At 38.1% G+C, this 12,107-nt stretch overlaps 1 protein-coding gene across 2 annotated transcripts in view; it reads left to right on the top strand.

Annotated features, from left to right (window-relative positions):
* LOC135234189 (cadherin-4-like) overlaps positions 1 to 12,107 on the top strand; it is a 546,833-nt gene that overhangs the window by 24,033 nt on the left and 510,693 nt on the right. The gene's annotated exons all lie outside the window — the stretch shown is intronic.

The following is a 12,107-nucleotide window of genomic DNA, read 5'->3' as shown; positions in this document are numbered from 1 at the left end:
CTGATATTTCTGAATGTTTGAATAGCTGAGGGCTGACCATGGCTGGATGCAATGCAGAAGAAATTCTTGTTTTTTCCCTGGAGTCATCCGGCACACGCAGCACACTTTCTCATTTTGATAAAAAGAAACCCATTCCCTAGTCCACCGTACCATTCAACAAAACATTGTATGGAAATACAGAAAAGATTATGTACATAACCATAACATAACAAATCAAGTTATATCCACTGTTATAATAATGTTGGCACGATGGCAATATGCATGATTGTCTATTATATGCAATATAGTGGTTAGTATAGATAATGTTATAGCTGATGCAGCATTGCCTCTGTCCCAGTAGAAATTTTAACAAAAGGGTGATGGGTAACAGTAATGCTACAGAGCATTATAATATGGCTTACATGGCAAAATGAAAATGCTCTATATGGCTAACCATGTAACATCAAGACAAACAGAATATGACCTAGTTAAGCACAAATACACTGACCTCCTGATGCTGAATATGCTTCGGTAACTAGCAAGCTAGTGGTATTTGTGTGCCTCTGTTTAAAGGCACTTATAGACTTGAAATGTTCCTTTTCCTCTTGTGCTTCCCTGAATATATAATATGCTGGGTCACCTTTTCCTGTGGCTTTATCATTGATAAAATCCTTTGCTAGTGCCTTACACAGCTACTTGTGCCCTCTCCCAGGCCTGGGGGTGCCGGGGAGGTACAAAAGTGGGCCTAATCCAGTTACCTTGGGCCTAATTCAGAGGAATGTTTTCTGAGAAGTGACCAGAACAAGGGCACCTTTATTGATCTGTCGAATAACTGTAAAATGAATGGAAAATTTCCATTTTCAAATGTGCACCTTTAAAAAATATGGTGGATAATGCAGTACACAAAGCTAATAGGTAACCTATAAGTACACGCAGTGCTTAGTTCTAAAACATTGCAATGACTGCTAAACTAATGTGTAATTATCTCTATCTTGCATATGCCAACAGATTATCTCTGTTTCAAATGTGTACTCTTTCAAAGACAAAATAATTCATTCCCATCGTATTCCAGCAAAAGATGATGTCCTGGTATTTTTGTCTTGGACAAAATTAATTTGCTGTCTGAAAATGTTCCTTAAGATGCAGACAAACTGTCTGGTTAAATGCTGAACAGAATGCGAAACATAATCAGTTCAAGTCATGTATCTCACTTTGTTCCAACTACAGTTAAAAGTGTTGGACTTTAGTGCATTTACCTTATTATGGTGCAGGGCTAATACCTTTTTGTGGCTCCTAAGCAATACAGACAGAAGTAGAGATTCAGTGTACTTAACAAAGTAACTGACTTCTTATTGACTTCTCATTGTGTCTAATAAGATGCTCCATGCATGGTGTCAATTGCAAACAAATTGTATTGACTTCCCTGGCCCACAGAGAGAGGACACATGCGGTTCAATATAGAACAAATCAGAGGCCAATCTCATCAGGAAACTCCAATTGCTACTGAGTCCTTGGGGAAGCTCTGAAAGATTCTAATCGTACAGACTGGTTCCTCACTTATTTAACCAGAAAGATCCTTTAGTTAATGTATATTCTGTAAACACAGTTAATGACACAGGAAGTGGCGGACATTAATTTGCCCTATATGCAAAATCTATATGATGGACAGAAATATTTTGTTGCACAAATTAGATTGTGATTATTTAACCACTAAAATGTTGTCAATATTCTCTTCGCAGAATATAGGCTTCCTTAACAAATTGGCGGTCTTAAAATAAAGGATAACTACTCCTGAAATACTTAATTGCTACTTCCCATCTGCTGTTTAATCACATTGCTGTTTTACATATAAATAGTAAACTGATTAGGCAGTAGAATTTTATACGACGATTGTCAATAAGTCGCCATCTGTTCTGCGGTTAAAAGACACGTGAAGGAACGCACTTAAACCATTAATCAGTTTGAATAGTAAACGCTCCCCAGTGATGTCACATGACTACGCTCAATAATTTGTTCGCACTTAACTGCACATACTGTACGATGCTGCACAGGTTGCTGAAACCTGTTTCCTTGGCAACGTTTCTCATTCCACGTTCCGTGATAAATGGTGGTTGAGAAAGAAAGAAGCAAAAATGCCCAATCTGTGCCGTATTTGCACAAATGTTCATTCTTTTAACGCATGTTCTCTGGCTCTGGCACTCCTAATCAGTTTGGTTAAATATGGACTTGTGATTTTAGTTTAGCCTACTTAATCAGCTGCATATTTTCCCCTTGGAATGCAAGCAGTGACGCAAAGAAACAACGCAGGACTTGCTTTCAGTGCATAATTTACCACTGTTAATCTATCCACCATAACCACAACCACACCCCCTTTTCCAGAAAGAGACGACAATGACGCATTTGTGTATGTTTTGCCGTTTCTGTGACCAGGGCGACCTCTACTGCTGTAGTTTATATAGTCTCCAAATCAATCTGTTCTCAGTGGTGTTTCATGTTAGGATATTTTCTCTAGAAAATCGCAAACTATGCAATTCAAAAATACAAGCACATTACGTAAATCGAAATGTTTTATATTATGTGGCATATTGTGTTGAAGTAGAAGACAAATGCTGTTTGTAATTTGACTGTAAGGAAGATGTGTCCCAGCTGAGGAGTTTACAGCCACAAGATACAAGGGAATAGCTCTACTGTTTTACAATAAATGAAATAAAATAGCCCACTGTATTAAGCGACTGTTTCTATTGTAACAGGTTTTGCAATGTGTGCAATTTCCTTATCCTCTTTTTGGCTGCTGATCACGAGAAATTCATTGTGGCTTTCACGCGAAAACACCCAACAAATCCGCCCCAGACGCAACCACTGCGACAATTTAAGAAGGGCGGCGAACGGTAGAAAACTCTCGGATCACTGAACCTCACGGCTGAAGTTATGACAATTTAGGTGACAGCAGGGGGCAGCATTGCCGTACAAATTTCACGGACAAGATTAATGCTGGCCCAATCAATGTACAGTACCACGCCAAATTTACTCTAAAACAGCATATTCTCCGTTTCTAAGTGATTCTTCACCGGAAAAAGCTCATATTTTCTCATTAAATTGTACAGCACTCTTCCGTGGACTCCCAAATATCCGAATCAATATTCATTAGTAAAATTAATGTATAATCTGTGGTTTTACATCTCCTGCACTTTGACTGCATGGCATTGCCCCAGTGCCTCTTTTAAAATTAAAACGCTCAAGGAGATATAATGTTAAGAGGATAAAGATGTGGTAGACTGGTCAGGAATATGCGTTCATTCTTAATCTACATTAATCTACATTAAGTGCAACAGGAGGTATTCATTAACCTGAATCTAAATGATCCACAAAGTCTGTTTGGCACATAGCTCAGGAGAGAGCCCACACTGATAGGTCATTTAGGGGGAAATGTTCAGCAGTGGACAACATTTCATTGTCAAATTTCACACCTTTGACTCTGGCCATGGTGCAGGTCCTCTCTCGCCCACAAGTCCAAAGAGACCCCTGAGAACAAATGGAAGAGTTTACTGAGGACCAAAAAAGTATATGCTCTCACAGCCTTACTACTACTTGATAAAGTTATCAGTTTTTAAATCCACAAATTACATTTTACTCTGAAACGGTGCCTGCAATCCCTATTAGGCTCATATAAGTATCAGGGTTTAACAGAACATGTTACTGAGCATATTTGTGAAGAAGTGTCTATTCTTTGATCAAAGTGATCATTTAAGAGAAACGTACATCTGTGCCCCCACCAAACATGAATAACTCTATGTTCCTTTTACAAAATGGCAATAGAAAAACCTTTTTATTTTTTTTCAACCTTTATTATGTAATAGCCTTGGGTAGTTGGTTCACAAGCAGTCCAGTCTGGGTTAGTTCATAGCAGGACAAAGGTCAGAACATCCTTCATTTTTTGCTGTGTGATATGTGCTTATTATGAAGTTAATGGGCACCATATCCACAATGATGTATTATGTAAAGAATAACCTTTAACTGAGGTGTGATTGGAGAAAAGGTATGTCAGTCTTTTTCCACAATATGAAAGACTAACTTCTAGAGGCACTGAACAAAAAGCACCTAAAGTAGGATGAAAAAAATCATTAAACTGATCACTGCCTGATAATTTTGTAAATCAATACTTTACAAAGAGAATTCTCTTTACATCTAAACTAGTAAATTACATTAAGGGAACTGTAGTAAATGTATTTTGATTACCTGAGAGCTGTTTCATGCCATCTGTCTTCAGGTCTCTTATTCTATCAATGTGAAACAAACTGTGCATTTTTGTATCCAACTTTCCATTCTTGATTCTGATGGGCCCAAAATATTATAAGCATATTTTAGTGTAGAATAAGCTTATCAGCAAAGATGAATCAAAATTGAGAGAAAAGAGTTGGATACAGAATGAACAGTTCATCTGGGATCCATGGCCATCCTCGTAAGTTAATATTCATAGCATAACATGACACAGACAATGGCTTTTTTGCCAGATAGCTCATACAATTATATATGAAACTCAGCTCACCATTCATAGCAGATCATCAATATCTAGACATGAGGTATTTTGCCAGCACAACCCACCATACTGTCTTATTCTTCTTCTTAAACTACGGATTTACGCATTCATAGACAGAATATGTGCACTGCTCTCAACATACCACAACCAACAGAAATAACTAGGTAACTAGCTGAACAATGGCAAGGCATATTAAAGGGCTAATATTATGAAAAAAATAACAGTTAAAGGATAAAGGTCCAAATCGTGGAAATGGGTTAGATGGAACCACAATTAGAGGTTCCCTCATTGTATCATGTTAGTGATAGTGCCTGCAGTAACATACGTTATTCAACAGTATGTCTGTTTTCAAAACTAGAGTTAAGTAATGAAACATGGAGAAAAATATACATTTTTTTACTGGATCAAATATTGAGCTACATACTGTGAGTCTCTTAACTTTTAAGTCTCATAATTTGAAAGGAAACAGAAGGGCTTATGGGTAGGACTCATGCATGGTTGCAGTTGTAAACAGGCAGTGAAGATGGATGCTTGGCAATCCATCCAGATTTTCTCACATTTCACAAATTGCTAGTCTGTTTCCTCCAGGGATGTTGTTTGTTCCTCCTCATCCTGTAATTAACATATTGATAAACTGTTTTCTAACGTGTAGTCAAAACATATTTAAAATAGTTAATGATTATTAACATGGTAAAATGGTTTTAAGATTTTTTGGGTAGGTTTTCTTAAAGACCTGTCCTGTATACTGTAGTGCTCTGATTATATCAGGTTTCAACACTAAATAGATGAAACCAATCAGTTTAGCATTATTTTCATGAAATCACACCATGCCTCTCTACAAAACACATATGAGATGTTGATGAAATGTGTTATACAGTGAAAAGTGGAAGCATAGTGAGATGAGGTTCTCCTGGCTCCAGAGATGTTTACGCTCATACCTGATAAATCTGACTGGTTTGCAGGATGCTGTTGACGTCAGTCAGTTTGGGCAAGATAGGGTCCCCCACATTCACAGATAGATTGTCAGCCAGATTGAGGATGCTGCTGTTTCTCCTCTGGGCCAAATGGACATCTGCCTCTGCAATCTCAAGGCCTTCCTTCTCCCCCTCTTTCCAAGGTGACCCCAAGGAGCGGGAAACCCCCATGACAGGGTTTGACTGAGTGACCAACTGGGGCAAATGTAAGGCTGAGATGGTAGATCAGTGTCAAGACTGTCTGTGTTAACTTCACGAGGTCAGGCAATCAATCCCCACTCGAGCCATTCTCAAAACTGCTACCCAGTGACTCTTCACTTGGCATGCCGCGTTATATAAGATGGATTGTTTGTAACTGCCATGGGAAAGACTGGTGTCCATTCCAGGGGATATGCTTATAGTACATCAGGCTCTTTTTGCCACAAAAGGGGAAGTTGGGATAAACTCCACCTGCTCGCCACTCTGCTCAGACAAGGTTCTATGAGGTGAGGTAGGATATCCCGGCAGGTATCTTCTATATAAGAGCATTGATTTCCTTTTTTTATCTTAAGCAATTAACCTGTTACATTGTGCTGCATGCTCAGCGCAACACGCCTAATTTCACTCTCTCCTCTGTGCTATTGATTTTCCCCTCCTGGACCAAGCCTACAGGCTTTCCCTGTCTGATTCACATAACAGGAAAATTTTACAGATTTAGAGCTCACCAGTAATGTCCTTTATTTGCTTGTAAAACTGTGTTGTTGGGGAGCTGTTAATAGATTAGTATTTTTATGGCATTGCTGTAAGAAAACATTTTTATCACCCCAGTGAAGTAGAGTCATTCCCATGCTAAGACTTTTGAGACCATTCCATTTGCTTTTACAATTGGGGGTATTTACTTGTGCATGTTTTGCTATGTTACTATGCAAGTGCATCTCAGGTTGGGGGACTGGACTGCTTCTCCCTTCTCTCGTCATTCCTCAGGTCTCCAGAACACATAAACCTCTCCACAGTGACTGCTGCGTGGGTCACGTTCCCTGTTTATACTCTGAACAGCCACTGACAAAATATGCTTCCACATACTTTAGGGTGCCTGGAGTTTGGCTTGTTTAGATACACTATGTGTATTTCTTGGCACCAGTCTCAGGCGGAGACAGCAAACGCTGACTGCCCTGTTTGTCTTAGTCATGCGCTTTCACTGTGTTTCAGATAAGAGGAATTGTCTTGGCTTTCTGGGTTAATGCAAATTGCATCAAGCGGATTTGGTTTATTGCATTCGTGTTCTCAGAAATTAATTTTCAAGTAGATGGGCAGTATATGCGCACTCTGCTTTTTCCATGGAGAAATACATTTCGCAATTTACAGACAGAATCTACTGAAAACAGCTTTTATGCATTAAATAAAACTCCATCAAACAAAACTTGGCAATATGCAGAGGGGAGTGCGGAGCAATGCCTTTTGTAGGAAATGAAAGCAATGATCTCAATTTGCATAATTGTTCCATGAATAGAACAGATAATGCTGGCATTATCAACTTGATCTGTCACCCCTTCAGTTGCTAATATAGCAGTTGGCTTTTTATTGCTGAAAGCTCAGAGTAGTGATACATCTGCACATCTGATACTGGCTCCTGAGAGCTCATCACTCCTTTGTGAATTTATTTAATTAAACAAGATACAATCTTTCAGTGCTGGCTATGATACCTACAGGGCACTCTCATACACTGGCTCAGAGTTGATCTAACCACATTGTATTTTGTCTGTAACTTTGGGAAAGCAATCTGAGCATGTGCTGCTTTTTTATGTCTTTTCACAGCATCATGGGTTCAGCAGTTATTGAAATCCACCATACATTTAGTCTAGGAATAAAAAATTACTTTGCTATTAATTTTCTACAAAGTTAGGACAGTAGTTTGATTTGAAATTTGGGACACAGACCACCATTCAAAACTTTTGTTCTCTTTTCATTTTGAAATTCATTATACCAGTTCCAGTAACTCAGTGTGGGGGTCATATGGATGCTTGGAGATCATATTTCTGAACAGCCAAACACAAAAAAAATGCACAAAATGTTAATTGTTACAACCACAATGATTTATTCTATTGACTTAGATATCAGCTGTCTAAGAAGCCTGCTTAAAATGGATCAATGAATATCTCTCTCTCTCTCTCTCCCTCTCTCCCTGTCTCCCTCTCTCTCAATTAAATTAAATTAATTGCAATTAAATAATTCTTTATTGGCATGGATGTATGTAAACAATATTTCCAAAGCAATTTACAAAACAAATAACAATCTCACGTTAGACATACTGTATAATTAATACAGTGGAATAAAATATAGAAATAATTATAATAATAATAATGACTAACGATATACATAACAGAGATTGTGTCTCATTGCTTGTGCCTAAATTTGTGACAGGTGGCCTCATATATTGCTGCCAATGCCACAAATTCAGTTTTCTCCCACTTTCCTCTTCAGTTTTCTTCCTTTTGAAAAGAAGTGTTTCCTTTTTTTCTTATATTTTGTGCATTCAGTAAGGAAATGCAGCTCTGTCTCCACTGTCCCCTGATTGGAATGGGAGCACAGCCTGTCCTCTCTGGGCAGCCAGGTCTGCCTGTGACGGCCAGTTTCCCTGGCCAGGCTGTGCTCACTGAGTCTGTACAGTCTCTCTCTCTCTCTCTCTCCCCCCCCTCTCCCCTCTCTCTCTCTCTCTCAAAATGCTAAAGAACGATGAAAAAAAGATGTCTTTTTCAATATGATCTTAAACTGTGTTAAATATAATCACAAATGAGTCATGATAAAGAGAGTTTGTAAAGCAGAGAATAAATTATTTTCTTCCTATATTTAATATATTCACTTTTCATACTCAACATAAAAATGACCTATATGACGTACATGCTATGGTGGGTATTTTTACAGGTATTACTGAATACAAAATAATAACTGTAAATGGGCCCACTACTGTGAACAAATCAAGAATTCTCAGGCAGTTCTTCTTTGCTTTAGACTGTTAATGAATGTATTACATTAGTATCAACCCCGCAGCATGTTCTAATAAATTATGACCATATGTTAAATATGATTTTAAAAAATGCTAACAAATAAATGAATATCTTATTCAGTTAGTCTTTTCTCCAACAGCTGGTGTTTTCACACCCCATTTTATACATTTTAAAAGACTGATACATAAACATAGGCTAGTATTTTATACTGAATGTTATTTACATTATTGTACAAAAAATAGTTATTTAATCTCTGAGGGACATAATTTATCTGAACTAACTGCCCTTTCCATTTACATTCATTTGTAAAACCATTTCAAGCAAATTAATGTGAGTAATGTCCCCCATAACATCACAGTTTCACTACTTGCCTGTCTAATAAAATGTGTTTGTACAGTATATACAACCAGTCAGTGTGTTGGTTTTTTTGAAATCATTGATGATATGCGATCAATTCCTTGATTCTAATCCTACAGTGTTGTATCATGCACAAGTGCTGTTGATAGACCTATTCACCAGAAAGTGGATGCTTTCTGCATCTCCGGTTTACTTCTCCTGGATAACACCAAGTGAGGCTCCCGTGTATTTGTGTTCACCTCTATGTTGACTGTTTTAACGCCCGTTATCTGCAGACCTGGCTCCAGTGGACACACCCATTGATATATGATCTCAGCCGAATCCCCTCCCTAGTTTATTCTGATGAGCGGTAGCGTGCGAGAGATCTGTTCTGCTCTGTACCGATGGCAGGCTTAGCTTGGAACATGTGATAAATTTGAATGCAGTGTCCACGTGCACTGGTGATCCCGCTAACTGGAGACAAATAGCCTGTCTCGGTGCAGCAGCAGTGTACTGATTTATGGTTATAAATCCCACTGTGGGTGGAGAATGCAGCAGTATATATCGGCCCTATCTTGTGGTTCATGGTATGATCAAGCTTTATTAATACCAACTTGTCGTTGGCAGTGGCCCCCCTGGTATAAATCCCCTGCTCCCCAAAGCTAACGCAAGCTCAAGCATTGTCAGTAATGTAGAGCCTGTCTAAGTGAGCTGGCATTCCATTCCAGGAAAAGATCAGAAATCCCATCCAAAAATTAAACGCCCATAACACTAAGAACACAGATGCATCATTTGAAAGGTGAGATAGAGACTCAGCCACATATTCCCCTGGCAACATTTCATTTCTCTGTCCAAGACAACGTTTTATAAATCGATTCGAGTTATTGGGTATTCAGCCCAGAGAACTGGCCTTGTGGCTTTGTGGTGGGGCTTTGCCTTGACACTGGAGAGCTCTGTGTTCAGATGTCAGCTGAGTTATTACAAAGACTTATACAATTGTTGGGCATTCAGCTATAGACAGATGTATAGCGGATACTAGTCTTGCAATAGACAGGGGTCTAGTTCAGGGGCACACTTGTTGTGTATGTCACACTGCCTCACCACAGAAATGAAGAAACCCTTTTTTATCATATGAACTATGCCAGTTTCAGACATGGCTTTCAGTCCCTATGGAAAAATGGGGGTTAATGTGGGAAGCATTTCTTGAAGCTTTAAAGCATTTGCAGAAGACAATTAAGCCCAGATTCACTCTAACCTTGATGTACTTATGCCCTTATGGGCAATTCATTTAATAAAGCAGTATGTTTTTTTTAGTTTTTTTTTTACTCTGGTGCAATATGAGTTTGATTGATAAATAAATGAAGGAAACTATTTTGTGTAATAATAACAACAGCTTTAGATTTGTAATTCATTTGGTACTCTAAAATCATTTTGATTTGTTACTAAAATCCAAGGGGGAAAAGCATTATGGTTTGCTGGAAGAGAGCTATAAGAATTTTTAAAAAAGAAACGACAAACTGCCATTGCTTTCATTTCTGAGAAGTGCAAAGTTTCCAGAAGGAAAGAGGCAAAACTGTTTAATTTATGTTAATAATCAGTGTCTGCCAAAAGCTTCCAAGCCAACCCACTCATCTGAGGAGGTGAAAAGCTCAAGTATCGTGAGTTGTAAGCAAAAATGTGACACATCTGTGAAATAATTCACTTTTTCAAGTGCTGATAGGCAGATGAAGGGGAGGATAGCTTCACCTCCTCAACACTCCACTTGTTTATGCTTCTCAGAACATTTCCCACTAATTGAACTTACGCTGGAGTGGAGATGTGTGTTTATCCTCTTATTTATTTAAAAAAATAATCCTTATAGCACTTTGATTGAATTGCTTACCGTGAGCAAACTGCTGCTGTCAGGGTAGTGTGGCAGATTTGGCTTTAGAACACTGTTTAGCAGTGCTATTTCTCTCTCTGGTCTTGGTGAGAAGAGAGAGTGTGAACACATACTGTAGGGAATAGAAAAGTTGTCAGATGGTACTGTCATGCCCTTTTCACCCATTCAGAAATGACAATATTACGGATTGGCCAACAGATTCAGTGCTGCCATTGTCCCATTCTCTATCCCGTAAGTCTGTCAGCACTTGCTGTAAACAGTATGCTTAAGTGCACCAGAATTAAAGCTGAAATAAATGCATTTTTTGTTTGATGATGATTGTGTGTGTGTGTGTGTGTGTGTGAGCAGGGAGGTGCATTTGCCAAAAAAACATCAGTTATTGTATTGAATGTATGTATTATTTATTCACGTTATATATTATTTAATGCTGTTGTGTAAAAAAAACAAACAAAAAAAAAAACAATTGGCCTGCATTTCAGTGAGACACAGTGATTTGTTTTAATGGATTGGTCCCTACTTTGCAAATAATGCGACTTGAAGCTTTTACCAAGAGACTCGCTGAGAAAGACTTGAATGTAACAGACATAAATTATTTTAAAATGGATCTCTGCATGTAAGGATAGAAAGTAATTGAAGGGTGCTCTTCAAGTTCATACAGTTTCTGAGACTCACAGTCTTTTTTATAAACCAATTATATATGTGATCAGAAAATCCTTCGCTGAATTGCTTTACATTTTTTCATCAGCGTTTGAAGTTTAGGCTTCTGTCAGCAGTTCGTATTTTGTGGCAACACATTTACAAAATTTACAAAAAATCTAGTTTAAAAGCTGGAGTGCTCATTTTAAATCCCTTAATTAGCAGTTGAAAGTTTCCGCTGGATTATTGAGTGTGAGTGTAATGAGGTACTTGGGATAACCTGTGAACCTGTGTGTGGAGTTGCCTTTCACTGCAAAGGTCTTGGAATTAGAGCACCTGTTAGGTCGAATTTAGTGGTTTGTAAATAGCATAGTTTTATTTTCAATTTAAATTTACAGTGTACACTAACAAAGTGATTAACTAGGAATCACTTTATAAGCGTACTCTGTAAAATCAGCAATATGAATATTTTCTATAGATTTCACATTGAAAAAAACCCGTCAAATCTAACATAGAAACTGTTCGCCTCATTCACTTACATAGAATGAATGGTACTTCAAATCAGTAATGAAAAAATGTATCAGTGAAATCCCTGGCCATATTATTTACAGCAGTATTTGAAGTATATGTGGAAAACATGCTTTTGCCACGGATCATCCTGATGAGAAAAGCAGGATGTAAGCTTAAGACTGAGGTCTTGCTGGTGTCATTACACTAGAAATAAGTGGCAACATCCATCGTTCTCTTCCTCTAAACCAGAGCTGTGCCTTCTGCCCAAT

Source organism: Anguilla rostrata, chromosome 11, assembly GCF_018555375.3.
Source record: "Anguilla rostrata isolate EN2019 chromosome 11, ASM1855537v3, whole genome shotgun sequence".
NCBI lineage: Eukaryota > Metazoa > Chordata > Actinopteri > Anguilliformes > Anguillidae > Anguilla > Anguilla rostrata.
The sequence above is the reverse complement of the archived record's forward strand: the minus strand, read 5'-3'. Positions and strand labels throughout refer to the sequence as shown.